This window comes from Papio anubis, chromosome 10 (genome assembly GCF_008728515.1).
Source record: "Papio anubis isolate 15944 chromosome 10, Panubis1.0, whole genome shotgun sequence".
NCBI lineage: Eukaryota > Metazoa > Chordata > Mammalia > Primates > Cercopithecidae > Papio > Papio anubis.
This window is the reverse complement of record NC_044985.1, coordinates 106,980,585-106,996,098: the sequence shown is the minus strand read 5'-3', so window position 1 is coordinate 106,996,098 and position 15,514 is coordinate 106,980,585. Positions and strand designations below refer to the sequence as shown.

General features: G+C 39.0%; 1 pseudogene across 1 annotated transcript; it reads right to left on the bottom strand.

The window, feature by feature from the left end:
• Positions 1-1,027: 1,027 nt before the first annotated feature.
• On the bottom strand, positions 1,028-4,762 carry LOC110740947 (annotated as a pseudogene). The gene has a single exon (XR_002516296.2). The product of XR_002516296.2 is annotated as an interferon-induced transmembrane protein 3 pseudogene (transcript).
• Between the last annotated feature and the right edge of the window lie 10,752 nt (positions 4,763-15,514).

Sequence of the window (15,514 nt, the reverse complement as noted above, 5' to 3'; positions counted from 1 at the left end):
GGCTTTGTTTTTTGTTCTGTCCTTGTCTGGTTTTGGGATCAAAGTAATGCTAACCTCATAGTATAAGTTAGAAAAAAATTTTTCTCTACTTCAACTATTTGGAATAGTTTGAGAAGAATTAGGGCTAATTCTTCTATATATGTTCGTAGAATTCAGCAGTAAAACCATTGGTCCTGGACTTTCCTTGTTGAGAGACTTTTTATTACTGATTCAATCTCACTACTTATTACTGGTATGTTCATATTTTCTTTCTTCCTGTTTCAATCTTGGTAAGTTGAATGTGTCCAGGAATTTATACATTTCCTCTAGATTTTCCAATTTATTAACAGATAATTGTTCGTAGTAATCTCTATGTTCCTTTGTATTAGTATCAGTATCTGTAGTATTAGTATCCGTATCTGTAGTATTAGTTTTAAGGTTTCCTTTTTCCTTTAATTTATATGGGTCTTCTCTCCTTTTTTCTTAGTATAACCACTGCTTTCTCGATTTTGTTTACGTGTTCTAAAAGCAACTTTTTGTCTCATCAATATTTAATATTGTTTCTTTATTCTCTAATTTGTGTAGTTTTGCTTTGATCTTTATTATGTTTTTCCTTCTAGTAATTTTGGGTTTGGTTTATTATAGCCTTCCTAATTATTTGAGGTATATTATTTGGTTGTTTATTTGAAGTCTTTCTCTTTTTTTTTTTTGATGTGAGTGCTTACTGCTATAAATTTCCTTTTTAGCATTGCTTTTGTTGTATCTCATAGGTTTTGGTATGTGATTTTTCATTTTTATTTTTTTCAAGAAATTTTTTTATTTACTTCTTCTTCTTTTTTTTTTTAATGGAGTCTCGTTCTGTCACCCAGGCTGGAGTGCAGTGATGTGATCTTGGCTCTGCAACCTCCACCTCCCAGGTTCAAGTGATTCTCCTGCCTCAGCCTCCCAAGTAGCTGGGACTACAGGTACCCACCACCATGCCCAACTAATTTTTGTATTTTTAGTACAGACAGGCTTCCATCATATTGGCCAGGCTGGTATTTACTTCTTTTTTTTTTTTTTTTTCCAGAAACATATACACTTTATTGAATGCCATTGTAGAAAAGTGTGTGAGGATAAAGGGCTGATACAGGACTCAGCTCCCGGGGCAGGGCGAGGAATGGAAGGTGGAGCACGTGGGATACAGGTTATGGGCAGAGCTCCTGGCCTGAATGATGTCTCCTGATCTATCAATAGGCTTGCAAGATCAATACTGGGATGACAATGAGCAGAATGGTCATGAGGATGCCCAAAATCAGGGCCCAGATGTTCAGGCACTTAGCGGTGGAAGCATAGGCCTAGGCCCCAGTCAAGTCACCAGCCATCTTCCTGTCCCTAGACTTCACAGAGTAGGAGAATGCTATGAAGCCCAGGCAGCAGGGGTTCATGAAGAGCATGAAGAGCATGAAGAGGGTGTTGAACAGGGACCAGATGACATGATCAGGCACGGAGGTCTCGCTGCAGATGTGGATCACAGTGGACGTCGGGGGAGCAGTGTTGTGGGGCACCCTCAGCACAGCCACCTCGTGCTTCTCCTTGAGCATCTCATAGTTGGGTGGCTGGCCACTGTTGATAGGAGAGAAGAAGGTTTGGACTGTATGGTTCATGGTGTCCTGCAAAGGCCAGCAGTGGTCGGGTTAGTGGGATGGTTCTCAGTCAGGTCAGCTGCATTGTTTCCCTTTCCTTCTGTGCCTGGGAGGTTCCCTGTCACTTTCCTGCTAAGTTTCAGTGTTCTCTCTTAGACACCCTAAGCCCCTATTCAGTGTGTGGTTTATCTACTGGCTGTTTCAGTCCTTTGTGGAGGCAGCTAGTGCTGGGTGCCTCTAGTAGTTATCTTGACCCTTCATGTTTAAAGACCCTTTTGTTCTTAGCACATTAAACACCTGTTGAGTTGTATCACATTCTAAAATGGTCAGTTAACTAAGTACATTTGGAAAGAGAAAGGAAAAAGCATTTTCACAGATTTTCATTTGCTGGAGGCTGATGGACATGATCCTATTGACTCATGGATTACCCCATCCCCACCCTGCTTTGTTTATGTAAATATATTTCTTTAGGGAGGGGACCTGGGGGCAGTGAACAGAGCTCCCTCTTCTTTGACTCTTGTTAGCATCTAGAGCCACTTTCTGATTCAAGTTTCTCCAAAAACAGAAATTAATTCCTCTCATTCAAAGTTACATAACTTTCTTAAATTCACTTTCTCTCTCAGAAACACTCAGAAGTGTTTATCTCAGCTGTGTCTTATGTGGTTAGAAAAAAAATGTGCACCCGATATGCCCGTAGAAAAATATTCAATAACAAAGGAAGTATTTTCTCTTTCTCTGCATATGAATTTGATTCTCTGAGCATGGCCCTCAGGAGCAAAATGAGTTTGGTGAATTGCAGTCACTGAGTGTAAGAGCCTGGGTTGCTCAAGTTTGACTCACCAATGTCTCAATGACCCTGTCATCCTTATTTATGCACATCCTTATTTATGCCTTCCACATTTTTTTGGAGTCTCCAAAATATGCTTTGCATTGCTGTGATGGCTGTCATCATTGGAAAACAATGAATATTTTACAAATAGAAGTAGTCCTATTTCTGTCATTGGACTGTACCTACTTCTGTGACACATCCCTGCTTCTGTATTAAATCTAAATCTCAAAAAATAACTTAGAGACTTAGGCTATCCCATCAAAATCAAAACACAGAAGAAAAATTCTAGAACAGAATATCATGGTTACTGAAATGTTTCTTGCTGGTTTTCTGAAGAAAAGCTTTAGTAATTCTTTTATTGTTAAGACTAACTTAACCGTACAATTCTGACTGCTCCCTTATTTCCTAGGGATGATTTAACTTCACCCTTCCATTTCTGAAGCCTGTGGGATTTTCTAAAATTTAGTGCAAACAATCAGTCAAAGAAAGAAGCATTCAACCAAAGGAGAAAACACCAAGGATCCGCTTTCACGGTAATGTTGCTCAAAGGGATATAAAGTGAAACTTAGACTAAAATCGCTCATCTTTATTCAGATTGAAAAAGACAGGTTTTAAATCTTCCAAATTCAATGTGTTACAGAAAGACTGTGAGTTTGCAAGTCAGCAAATGTGTATCCTCTCAGTTATTTAGCTGTCTGAACTTCAACAAGAGATTCAAACTTTTTGGGCCTCAGTTTCTTTTTCTTTTTTTTTGTAAAAGAGGAAAATTAATGCTTGCTTCATTTGGTTCATATAAGGAATGAATAAGAGTTAATATTTAGCCCCTGTACCAGTTATCTATCACTAAGTAACAAACACCCCAACATCATTTCTCACAAATCTCTGGGATGGCTGGTGGTCTCACACAGGCTTGCTCTTGTGGTTGTATTCATCTGGTGGGTCAGCTGGAGCTGGAGACTCTGTGTTGACATCGCCCATGTGTCTGAGGCCCTGATGCGAATGGCTGGAAGTCTGGGACCTCTCTCTTCACATGGTTCCTCATCATTCAGTAGATTAGCCCACCTTTATATGGCATTTAAGTTCCAAGAAAGTGAAGGCAGAGGCTTCAAGGCATCTCGAGGCTTAGACTCAAGAGCTCCCAAAACACCACGTCAGCCACATTCTACTGGTTAAAGCAAGTTAGAATTCTAACTAAGATTCAAGGTGGAGAAATAATATCTACCACTCAATGGGAAGTGCTCTGGTCTCAGTGTTTGTGTCTCATCAAACAGATATGTTGAAATATTAACCCCCAAGGTAATGGCATTAGATTGTAGAGACTTGAGAGGATTATTAATTCTTGAAGATCGTGCCCTCATTGAGATTAGTGCCTTATAAAAGAGACTCCAGAGAGTGAATTCACCCCTCCCAAAATATGAGGACATACCCTAAAGGTACCATCTATGAACCAGGAAGTAGGACTTTGTCGAACACTGAATCTGCTGGCACCTTGGTCTTGGACTTCCCAGTCTCCAGAACTGTGAGAAAAACATTTTCATTGTTTATAATGATATTACGATGTTTTGTTATAGCAGCCCAACCAAAACAGGAAGAATGGCAGTATTATATTGCAAATAAACGTGTATATAGAGAATGTTATTCATTAAGGCCGTTATTATAATACACTCCCACTTGTATTATAGTCTGTGGGCCCTGTTTTCAAATTCTGTAAAGTTTAGGAGAATCTTTTATAATTCTATTGATTGGAAACTATGGTAAATTATTACAGTAATGGCACCCAGTGAATCACATACCTTTTCATATTCATGCCTTTATGTATTCCCCTTCAGAGTCGACATTGGACTTGGCCATGTGAATTGTTTCGGCCAATGGAACACCAACAAATGTAACACAAATAGAAGCTTCAGAAGGTCTTGTACATTGGGGCTTGTTCTCTTGAACACTTCGAAACTGCAATGCCATAAAAAACCTGGGATGAAAAGCAACTGTAGAAAGAAGAGTGCAGCTGGGCATAGGTTGCAGAAGTTCTACCAGCCAGATATAGCTATACGAGTGAGCCCAGGTAAAACCAGCAGAAAGGACACCCAGTCAACCCACAGAATCGTACCTAAATGGCACTTGTTTTAAGCCACTGAGCTTTGAGGTACACAGCAATATATAACTGAAATACAAACTAAAAATATTCTAGCCAAAGGGTAGCCTATAACAACTGCCAAACACTAGCTTCACTACAAAATCACTAAGTCATTTCATGGTTTTAGACATAACATAGCGATAATATAATTAAGTGATCTTTAAAATAACTTTTAACTATAGAATTCTTTTTAAAAACAACTTCTTATCAGATATTTAAAACAAAGAGGCATCTTATTAGAATAAATTCATTTTATTGGTTCAAATGTATGGCATTTTGCTTATAAAGCAATTAATGAAAACACAATTCCTTTTTCTTTCATACAAAAATATAAATCCAGGCTCATAAATGGCAGTGAAAGACTTCTTGCAGTTTTAGCTTACAATTAGTCGATGTTTTCTTTTAGCAATATGGCATAAAGAAAATCCTCATTCAAGACAGACAAGTGCTTATAAGTGTTAGGGTCATTTCAGCACTTGCCTTGGAGTCTCAGGATATTGAATGGTCAGGAGAAGCATTATAACTTACTCCTACTTGGAAAAATATGAACCCATCAGTCCAAGTAAATACATTGATTGAAGTCCTCTGATGAGTTTATATTTTAAATATATTACATTTAAAGATTACCATCTTTAAGAAGTTTAAAATCTATGTAAAAACTTAAATTCAAATTGAATGTTTGTAGAGCCCTTGAACAACCTTGATGACGCTCTGCTATTCTTTGCAATTTATTTTGCAAATTACTATAGCACTTGGAAACTGGTTTTGCTTTGTCGTTGATTTTGTTCAAAACTGAGGAAAGTGGATTGGGCATTTTAAAATAATGATTTCTCCCATGTTTCAAGTGTCAGTGCATTCTCAAAACCATTTGCTGGACTCTTTAAAGAACATTCCTGTTGGTTTCATTTTTTATTTCTCAAGAATTTTTGTTAAAAATCAACAACAAAAACAAGAAAAAAAAACAAAAACCCAGGGAAAGGAACTGCCTTGCAAAAGAAATGTCACAATTAAAACTGAATGGTATTTGTCAGCTCATTTGTGTGAACTGGCAGTCTACTTGAGACTTCAGCAGGGGGTCTGCACTTCATTAGTTCAGCCAGCAAGAACATGCCCTCTCGAAAGCTTTGGTTTGCCTTCACCACTGCTTTTGCCAGGGCTGACAGTTTAGCAACAGAAAGCTGTGTGCTCTTCATCTAATTTTAATGAAGCTTTTCCTTTCAAAAGGAAAACCTGACAACAAAGAAGTCTTCAAGGAAGCCAAGTAATTCAACCACCTGACTAAATTTCTAGAAGAAAACAGAGGGTTCCGTTAAGGGTGTGGAATAATCAAAGCAGCCATTGCTTTGCTCCTGCAGTACAAGTCCCAGTAGCACAATGGAAATAACTGAATTGTTGGGCATTTCAAGACCCATCAGTAGTGAGACATATCACAAATATGTGGAAGAAATTTACATCTACAATATAGGAAAACTGGGATTTTAAAATTACTTCTGCCCAGGTAGAGGGGGAGTAGAAGAAAAGGCAGAATGGAAAATGTCAGGGATTCCTTCCTTCATTCATTCATTCATTTATTCTACTAATACCTACTGAGCTACTATTGATGTGTAATCACCAGGCTTAGCACCCAGGATACAGCAATATATGACACAGACACAGTTTCCAGCCCTCTGGGGAGTTATACCTACAAAAGGACAAACAGTGGAAAAAGCAAGAGGAAGACATTCAGAGGAAAATTTTTGGAACTCTGAGGCCCATTCTGGATGATATATGGACTCTGACTGTTTGGAACACATTTGTAATTTCTGTTTAATTCTTACTCACATCTACTGTATATCAAAGGTCAAATAGAAGTTCTAAGGTGAGGTAAGGATGTCACTGAGGTACAGCTCTTTGGCCTTCTGGTAAGGTGCCCCCACAGGTGAATTCATGGATATTCAGATATGATTTGCAGGCTAAGAACTCCAAATTGTTAACACCTTGAGAAGAGAAACTGTCTATAAGGAGAGAAACTTCTTACCAAGATCACAGGAGTAATGTGTAAACCAGAATGGCAATTAATTAATTAATTTACATGGAAACACAACTGTTAGACAAATCAGCTCAAATAATATATTATCTTGCAGCAGATAGAACTACATGAGAAACCAGACTACGATGAGAAAAATTATAGGTAGCATTCTCCACTAAGACAACATGAGATCAACTTTCGTACTACAAAGACAGTCTTACTTATGAGATTGTATAGTAGTTCTTTTTTGTTTGTTTGTTCTCCACCACTCATGGCATCTTTGTTTATATTTTTATTTTTTATTTTTTTATTACACTTAAAGTTCTGGGATACACATGCAGATATGCAGGTTTGTTACATAGGTATACATGTGCCATGGTGGTTTGCTGCACCCATCAACCCATCATCTACATTAGGTATTTCTCCTAATGCTATCCCTCCCCTAGCCCCCCACTCCCCAACAGGCCCCAGTGTCTGATGTTCCCCTCCCTGTGTCCATGGGTTCTCATTGTTCACCTCCCACTTATGAGTGAGAACATGGAGTGTTTGGTTTTCTGTTCTTGTGTTGGTTTGCTGAGAATGATGGTTTCCAGCTTCATCCATGTCCCTCAAAGGACATGAACTCATCCTTTTTCACAGCTGCATAGTATTCCATGGTATATATGTGCCACATTTTCTTTATCTAGTCTATCATTGATGGGCATTTTAGTTGGTTCCAAGCCTTTGCTATTGTGAACAGTGCTGCAATAAACATACATGTGCATGTGTTTTTATAGTAGAATGTTTTATAATCCTTTGGGTATATACCCAGTAATGAGATCACTGGGTCAAATGGTATTTCTACTTCTAGATCCTTGAGGAATCACCACACTGTCTTCCACAATGGTTGAGCTAATTTACACTCCCACCAACAGTGTAAAAGCATTCCTATTTCTCCATATCCTCTCCAGCATCTGTTGTTTCCTGACTTTTTAATGATCACCATTCTAACTGGTATGAAATGGCATCTCATTGTGGTTTTGATTTGCATTTCTCTAATGACCAGTGATGATGAGCTTTTTTTCATATGTTTCTTGGTCACATAAATGTCTTCTTTTGAGAAATGTCTGTTCATACCCTTTGCCCACTTTTTGATGGGGCTGTTCATTTTTTTCTTGTAAATTTGTTTAAGTTCTTTGTAGATTCTGGATATTAGTCCTTCGTCACATGGATAGATTGCAAACATTTTCTCCCATTCTACAGGTTGCCTGTTCACTCTGGTGATGTTTCTTTTGCTGTGCAAAAGCTCTGTAGTTTAATTAGATCTCATTTGTCAGTTTTGGTTTTTGTTGTCATTGCTTTTGGTGTTTTAGTCATGAAGTCTTTGTCCATGCCTATATCCTTAATGGTGTTGCCTAGGTTTTCTTCTAGGGTTTTTATGGTTTTAGGTCTTATGTTTAAGTCTTTAATCCATCTTTCTTGAGTTGATTTTTATATAAGATATAAGGAAGGGGTCCAGTTTCAGTTTTCTGCATATGGCTAGCCAGTTTTCCCAATTGTATGGTAGCTCTTGATTTTGGGTCTCCAATGCTTGTGCTATCAGCCCACCTCCTATTTGGTGACCGAAAACACTCCTGTTACCATAAACGTAGGAATAGCCATGCTTAGCTAATCAAGGCAGTCCATAATGGGGTGAGTGGTGGGCAATGAGATTGTGGAGCGCCTGGCTGTGACCCCTGTAGGATAGTGAGGTGAAGCTGGTCTTATAATCACTTTACATTTTGGGGAGAACAGACTAGAACAGGGCCAGTGTGTGTGAAAAACCCTTTGACCAGATATAATGGTCACCTGGCATATGATTGTGGCAATGAGCATGAGAGAAATAAAGATTCCAGAGCTAGAGGGTAAAATCTCCAGGACTTGAGGAAAGTTGACTGCAAGAGGCAAGGGCGAGAAATGTCAGGGGCAGATTCTAGGTTTCAAGCTTGTTTGTGGAATTGGTAGAGAACAGTTCCATTGAGTGAGGGAGGAAGCTGGAAGAGGCCTGGGTGAAGAACTGTCAAAGGCACTTGAACCAGAGCAACTCCATCTTGAATAGGGGCCGGGTAAAATAAGGCTGAAATCTACTGGACTGCATTCCCAGACAGGCTTTCTAAGTCACAGGATGAGTTAGGAGGTCGGCACAAGACACAGGTCATAAAGACCTTGCTGTTAAAATAGCTTGCAGTAAAGAAGCCGGCCAAAACCCACCAAAATCAATGTGGCAATAAGAAGGACCTCTGGTCTTCCTCACTGCTACACTCCCACCAGCACCATAACAGTTTACAAATGCCATAGCAACATCAGGAACTCACCCAGTATGGTCTAAAAAGGGGAGGCATGAAAAACACATCCCTTGTTTAGCATGTAATCAAGAAATAACCATAAAAATGGGCAACCAACAGCCCTCAGGGCTGCTTTGTCTATGGAGACGCCATCCTTTATTCCTTTACTTTCTTAATAAACTTGCTTTCACTTTACTCTATGGACTTGCCCTGAATTCTCTCTTGCAGAAGATCCAAGAACACTCTCGTGCGGTCTGTATTTGGATCCCTTTCCGGTAACAGAACAGCTTTCCAGTAACAGAACAGGGAACTGGGAAAGTGTCAGATAAAGGATCAACAGATTCATGGTGGTTGACAGTTCAGGAACTAGAAGACACAGAAATCATGGAGTCTCCTAAGGTCTCGACACAGACAAACTCAAGTTCAGTGCTGACCCCTCCTAGAAGCCGGCTTTGGGTCCTCAAAGGCGCCTCCTGTGAAGAATGCTTCCTGCCGTTGCCTCCCTGTGGCTTCACTTGCATAACAAGGCATTCCTTCAAGAAAGCAGGAGTCCCAGATTCCAGGGAGCAGCGGGGGACTGTGTGAAATGTCCTGCCCCAGGAAAAACATGTCACAAGAAGACGCTGGGGGCCCAAAGGGAGCTTTCACTGGCCAACCCATTCATGTACTGTTCATGACCTTTCATGAAGGTTCCCAGCAACCTTCAACCCCTCAGGGGGCTCTGAAAGTAGTCAGACACCCCGAATTCTGACTCTGGGGAAAGCTGAGGCCAACCTGGACTACTAAGACGGTCAAAAATAAAATATAACTTGAAGAAATGCAACGTTATTATGTTTAGGTATAAACCATTTATTGTTTTACAAGAATATGTTAACAAAATGTTGCCTGGTGAAGCGCCAGACAAAAGATTTTAAGAAATAGAAAAATAATTATTTGAGATTAGTATATCAAGATTTTAATGAAATGGAAGTTATATAGGACATTTGTCTGAAACTGGCAGCCTTAGATAATTTAGCCCCCAAAGTGAGTTTTTAAAAATGATTTGAATTAATTGCCAACATTTAAAGATCCATAAATTCCAGGTGAATATCAAGATTTTTAGCTTTTCTTTAAAATGGCCACAACTCTTTGGACCCCTCTGATAGAAACTTTAGAAGTTTACATTTCCACGCTAAAAATACAGTGGAGATACATCTTAATACGATGATTCTAAAGGGACAGACACTGGACCCAGATTCTCTGAGTTTGAATCCTGACTGTGCCACCTCCTGGTTGGGTGACTGGGCGAGTTATTTAACCATTTAACCACACTGACCCTTGGTATCCTCACCTGTAAATCAGTGATAATTATAGTACTTATCTCATAGGGTAGTTACTATGTGCCTGGCATATAACAATTATCATATTTAGTATAATATAATAATTATGACAATATACTTATGTGTTATTGCTATTGTGACTATTTTCCCTTGCAAATCCTTTCTCCACTGGCAATATAAAGCTAATTTTATAGCCCTGCTAACCTAAAACAAACTCTCTATGGTAGAACCTAAACTCATGAAATTTTTTTACTGCCCCTAGAATCACATAATAATCTCTTCTGCAAATTCCAGAAAAATGAATCTAGGTGCAAAACATATCTGAGGCCCATGTATAACTTTTTAAATAATGCTCTATGTTTCAACTCCCAAAATAGAGGTTTAAATATAACATTTTTATTTAACCAGTGAATGATTAACAGTGTCAAAATTCTCTGATGTTGGGATTTCCTCCATCTTTCGAAGCCATTAACAGAATTTTCAAAATCTGTAGATTAACTGAAAGCATTTCCAACAAATCCCCAGTTAGACACTGCTGATGTTTGGATCAAATTTTGAATAGCAAGGACCTTCAAATATGAGTCAGAGAAAAGGAAAGCCTCATGCTAAGCAAGAGGGCAGTGGAACATTGACCCAGAGTAGGTAATTAACCAGATGTGAGCAGGCCAAGAGAAGGCCCCCTGCCTTAGGAATGTCAGGTAACTATCCTGGATGGTCAGGCAGTTGGTTGTTAGACTCTGTGTAAAATAATAATTTGTCATAGCCAGTGACAGAAAAAAAAGTCTCCCCATAGACAGAAAACCCTGTAGCTGGTGATCAGCAGCTTCCCAATAAACTCTCAAGACCAGGGCAAGCAGGCTCAAGGATGTGCATGAAGAGGTGAAATGACAGAGTTTAACCAGTAGATGACCTTCCTCTGGGAACACTCACTTGGTAAGGGAAAAATGCCTCAAGTGAACATGTGTACAACTGCAATAAACGCACTGAAGATGCAGCCTCTCCCAAGTGCTGGCAGGCCACTGTGTGTGTGCACAGTCCACCCCAAGGGAAAAATCAAGGGATGAGAAACAAACCCCAGAACCGTGCTACTGCATAAAACCCCAAGCCCAGGGCCAAACAGGGCACTTGGATCTTTCAAGTCACCTGCTTGTCCCTCTTCCAAGCGTACTTGACTTCCTTTTGTTCTTGCTCTAAAACTTTTTAATAAACTTTCACTCCTGCTCTAAAAACTTACCTTGATTTTTCCCTCTGCCTTAAACTTACTTCTGCCCCTCAGCAGAATTCTTTCCTCTGAGGAGGCAAGGCTCAAGTTTGCTGCAAACTCCCACAGATTTGCCGCTGGTAACACTGGGAATCCAGGCTAGAATTTGTTGAGAAAAGTGGCTGTCATCCCAATAAAATCTCTGTGAAGGGCTCCAGCATCATGGGAATCTGCCTGCCTTTTTTGAGATAACCCAATCTTGTCAGTGGGACTGCTAAAAGAACTTGACATCTGGCTTCATGCAGTCCCAGCAAAACCTAGAAAGAGGACATGGCTAGGCAAGCTCCTGAAGTCCTCTTCCTGTACACACAAGCATGCTTCTAGTAGTTTATAATGTAAAAGTGAACCATTTACCACCTGCCTCCAAATGCTTTGGTGATGTTTATCGATATTGCAGTCTGGGCTTAGGTACTTTCATGGTCTCCCCACCATCACTTTGGTTTGGGAAATCAAAAACTCTAACAGAACAATCAGAAGTACCACTGGAGAGAAGTCGAAGCCAGCCATTGCCATGGAAAGACAAAATTAAATTCAGGCATCTTTTCCTTCCAAGCTTGCTGACTTAAGTCTCTAATCAAAGACCTAAGCCATCATGAACCTATTAGACCCACCACACTGACCCCTTTGATGCTGGATTAAGATAATCCAAAAAAGTAGCTACAGATTCAGTTTGTTCAACGTATGCCCTGGTAGGAAAATGCCTTTTGAAAGTTCGGCTAAATACTTTTTCCTAATTTTTATTATAAATTAGCTCTGTAGCAGTTTCTAACTTCAAGAAGAAACAAATCACATCAGTTTGCAGGAAATAAAACAAGCTTGTCTGGGTCTCTTTAATGATAAACACATATTTATTACAAGCGGGATACTATTTCATCAGTTCTACCACAGTTGGCTGGTTCAGAAATGATTGGCAATAAAGATATTAGTTTAAATGGAGAAAATGAGTTTGTATTTGTCTATAGTTTATCATGTATTGTTGGAAAATATAAGCAAGGGATTATCTGAAAGTAAAAAATCTGGGATGATTATTGTCAGGCCTCTGAGCCCAAGCCAAGCCATGGCATCCCCTGTGACTTGCACGTCCACCCAGATGGCCTAAAGTAACTGAAGAATCACAAAAGAAGTGAAAATGCCCTGCCCCACCTTAACCGATGACATTCCACCACAAAAGAAGTCAAAATGGCTGGCCTTTGCCTTAAGTGATGACATTACCTTGTGAAATTCCTTTTCCTGGCTCATCCTGGCTCAGAAAGCTCCCCCACTGAGCACCTTGTGACCCCCACTCCTGCCCGCCAGAGAACAACCCATCTTTGACTGTAATTTTCCTTTACCTACCCAAATCCTATAAAACAGCCCCACCCTTATCTCCCTTCTCTGACTCAGCCCGCCTGCACCCAGGTGATTAAAAAGCTTTATTGCTCACACAAAGCCTGTTTGGTGGTCTCTTCACACGGACGCACATGACAATTATGAAATCTAAGAACTACAGATAGTGTTAAGAAATCAAATTTTTCAGCTTTCCCTCTCATCCCCAAGGTGGAGTATAAGATAAAAAGTTAGGGAGTTAAGGTAATTACATATTGACAGTTCTCAAGGTGTCTTCAAAACAAATCTTCTCCTGGGAAATTGAAAATCATTTAAAAATTTTAAAAGTGAACGATCTTATTTTCAGAAAAGAAAGCACAAATTATAAGTATATAGCTCAATGAATTATTACATGGTGAATATGCCCATGTAATAACCACCTAGATCAAGATATAGAACACTGACTTCCTCCTCCCCACACCTAACTATGCACCTGACTTTTGCTCCTTAGATTTCTCATGCCTAATTTTTGAAGTTCAAGTAAGGTCACATAAAATGTGTTCTTATTTGTATGACTTCTTTTGCTTAATACTATGTTTTGCAGATTTATCTAGTGGTTGTGTGTTCCTATAGATTAATTTTCACTGCTGTGTAGTACTGCATTGTATGAACATATTACAGCTTACTTATTCTTTTTTTCTTTTCTTTTCTTTTTTTTTTTGAGATGGAGTCTCACTCTGTTGCCCAGGTTGGAGTGCAGTGGTGGGATCTTGGCTCACTGCAACCTCTGCCTTCCAGGTTCAAGCAATTATCCTGCCTCAACCTCTTGAGTAGCTGGGATTACAGGTGCCCACAACCATGCCCGGCTAATTTTTGTACTTTTAGTAGAGATGGAGTTTCGCCATGTTGGCCAGGTTGGTCTCAAACTCCTGACCTGAAGTGATCCACTCACCTTGGCCTCCCGAAGTGCTGGGATTACAGGCGTGAGCCACCATGCCCAGCCAGGTCATTCTTTGTTATTTTACCTACTCTGCTTATTCTTTAGAGGTGACTCATTGAAACATCTCATCATGGTTGTCATTTATATTTCCTGTTGTTAATGAGGGTGAGCACCTTTTCAAATGCCTATTGATTATTTTTAAATCCTCCTTTGTGAAGTGGCTGTTGACATCTGTTCCCCCTCCAATTTTGTTGGCTTGTCTTTCTTTTTTTTGAATTTGTAGAAATTCTTTATTCATCCTGAATAAAATCCATTGTTAGTTTATATATGGCAACTATCATCTTCCACCTTATTGCTTATTTTCTCACCCTCTCAGCAGTGTTCTTTGAAGAACAAAAAATCGTGTTTTAATGTAATTTAATTTATTCGATTTTCCCATGATATTAGTGGTTTTGTTTCCTATTTAAGAAATCTTTCCATACCTCAAAATTATGAAGATATTTTCCTATGTTATCCTTTAGAATTTTTATTGTTTTACTTTTATAATTAGATTTAAATGCATCTATAATTGATTTTGTATGTGGTGTAGGGTTCAAATTTCCTTTTTTACATAAGCATACCTAATTCACTCAACACTGTTTATTGAAAAGACCATCTTTTCCCCGTGATTCTGCCATGCCTCCATTTGTCATAAATTAAATGTGGATTAGCCTTTTACCGTGACTTATATATTATCTTGATACAAGTAGAGTAACTTTTCTAATTTCGTTTAAATGTATTAATACATGCCAAATCCACTGCTGTGCTTTAAAAATATGTTCTCAAAGACCTCCTCTATCTATTAAACATTAAGCTCATCTCTTACTATCAGTAAAGCCCAATTCCTTGGGCCAAGAGATTGGCATGTATTCATATGATTATGTTATGACTATAAAGATTCACATTTGGATAACATAGGTAGCATGTGAAGACATAATTAAAAAATAAAACAGTACATGTAAACATTATTTCTTTGTTGACATATTCATCTACCTTTCCCATGAGGATGTAAACTGCACAGGGCAGTCCTTTGTCTTGAATACTGCTCTATCCCCAGCACCCTTTAGGTACTCAACAAATATATATTTAATTAATTATGAAAGAAAATAGAAAACCTACATGTCTTCTATAATGTTTCAGAGTCCATAGCCAGGAATTAAGGATAGTTTTTTAAAGATATATATTGATAATGTTTTCCATGAGCTATCAAAGACCTGAGATAGTCAGTAATAGGAAATACAACTGCGATTACCCAGTAGCAAATTATCTACGGTAAACGAAACAAGCCAACACCACTTATGTTTTCTTCAACTTTTATTTTATTTTAAGTTCCAGGGTAAATGCTTGATGTGCAAGTTTGTTACATAGGTAAACATGTGCCATGGTGGTTTGCTGCACAGATCAACTCATCACTTAGGTATTAAGCCTAGCATCCATTAGCTATTCTTCCTGATGCTCCCCCTCCCCCAACATCCCTACAACAGGCCCCAGTGTGTGTTGCTCCCCACCATGTGTCGATGTGTTCTCATCGCACAATTCCCACTTGTAAGTGAGAACATACGGTATTTGGTTTTCTATTCCTGTGTTAGTTTGCTGAGGATAACAGCTTCCAACTGCATCCATGTCCCTGCAAAGGACATGATCTTGTTCCTTTTTATGTCTGCATATATTTCATGATATATGTATACCAACCCCACTTTTCTATTCTTACTGCCACTGTGTCATTTCCAATCCTCTCCATCATTTAGCTGGATTATTACAATATTCTCCAA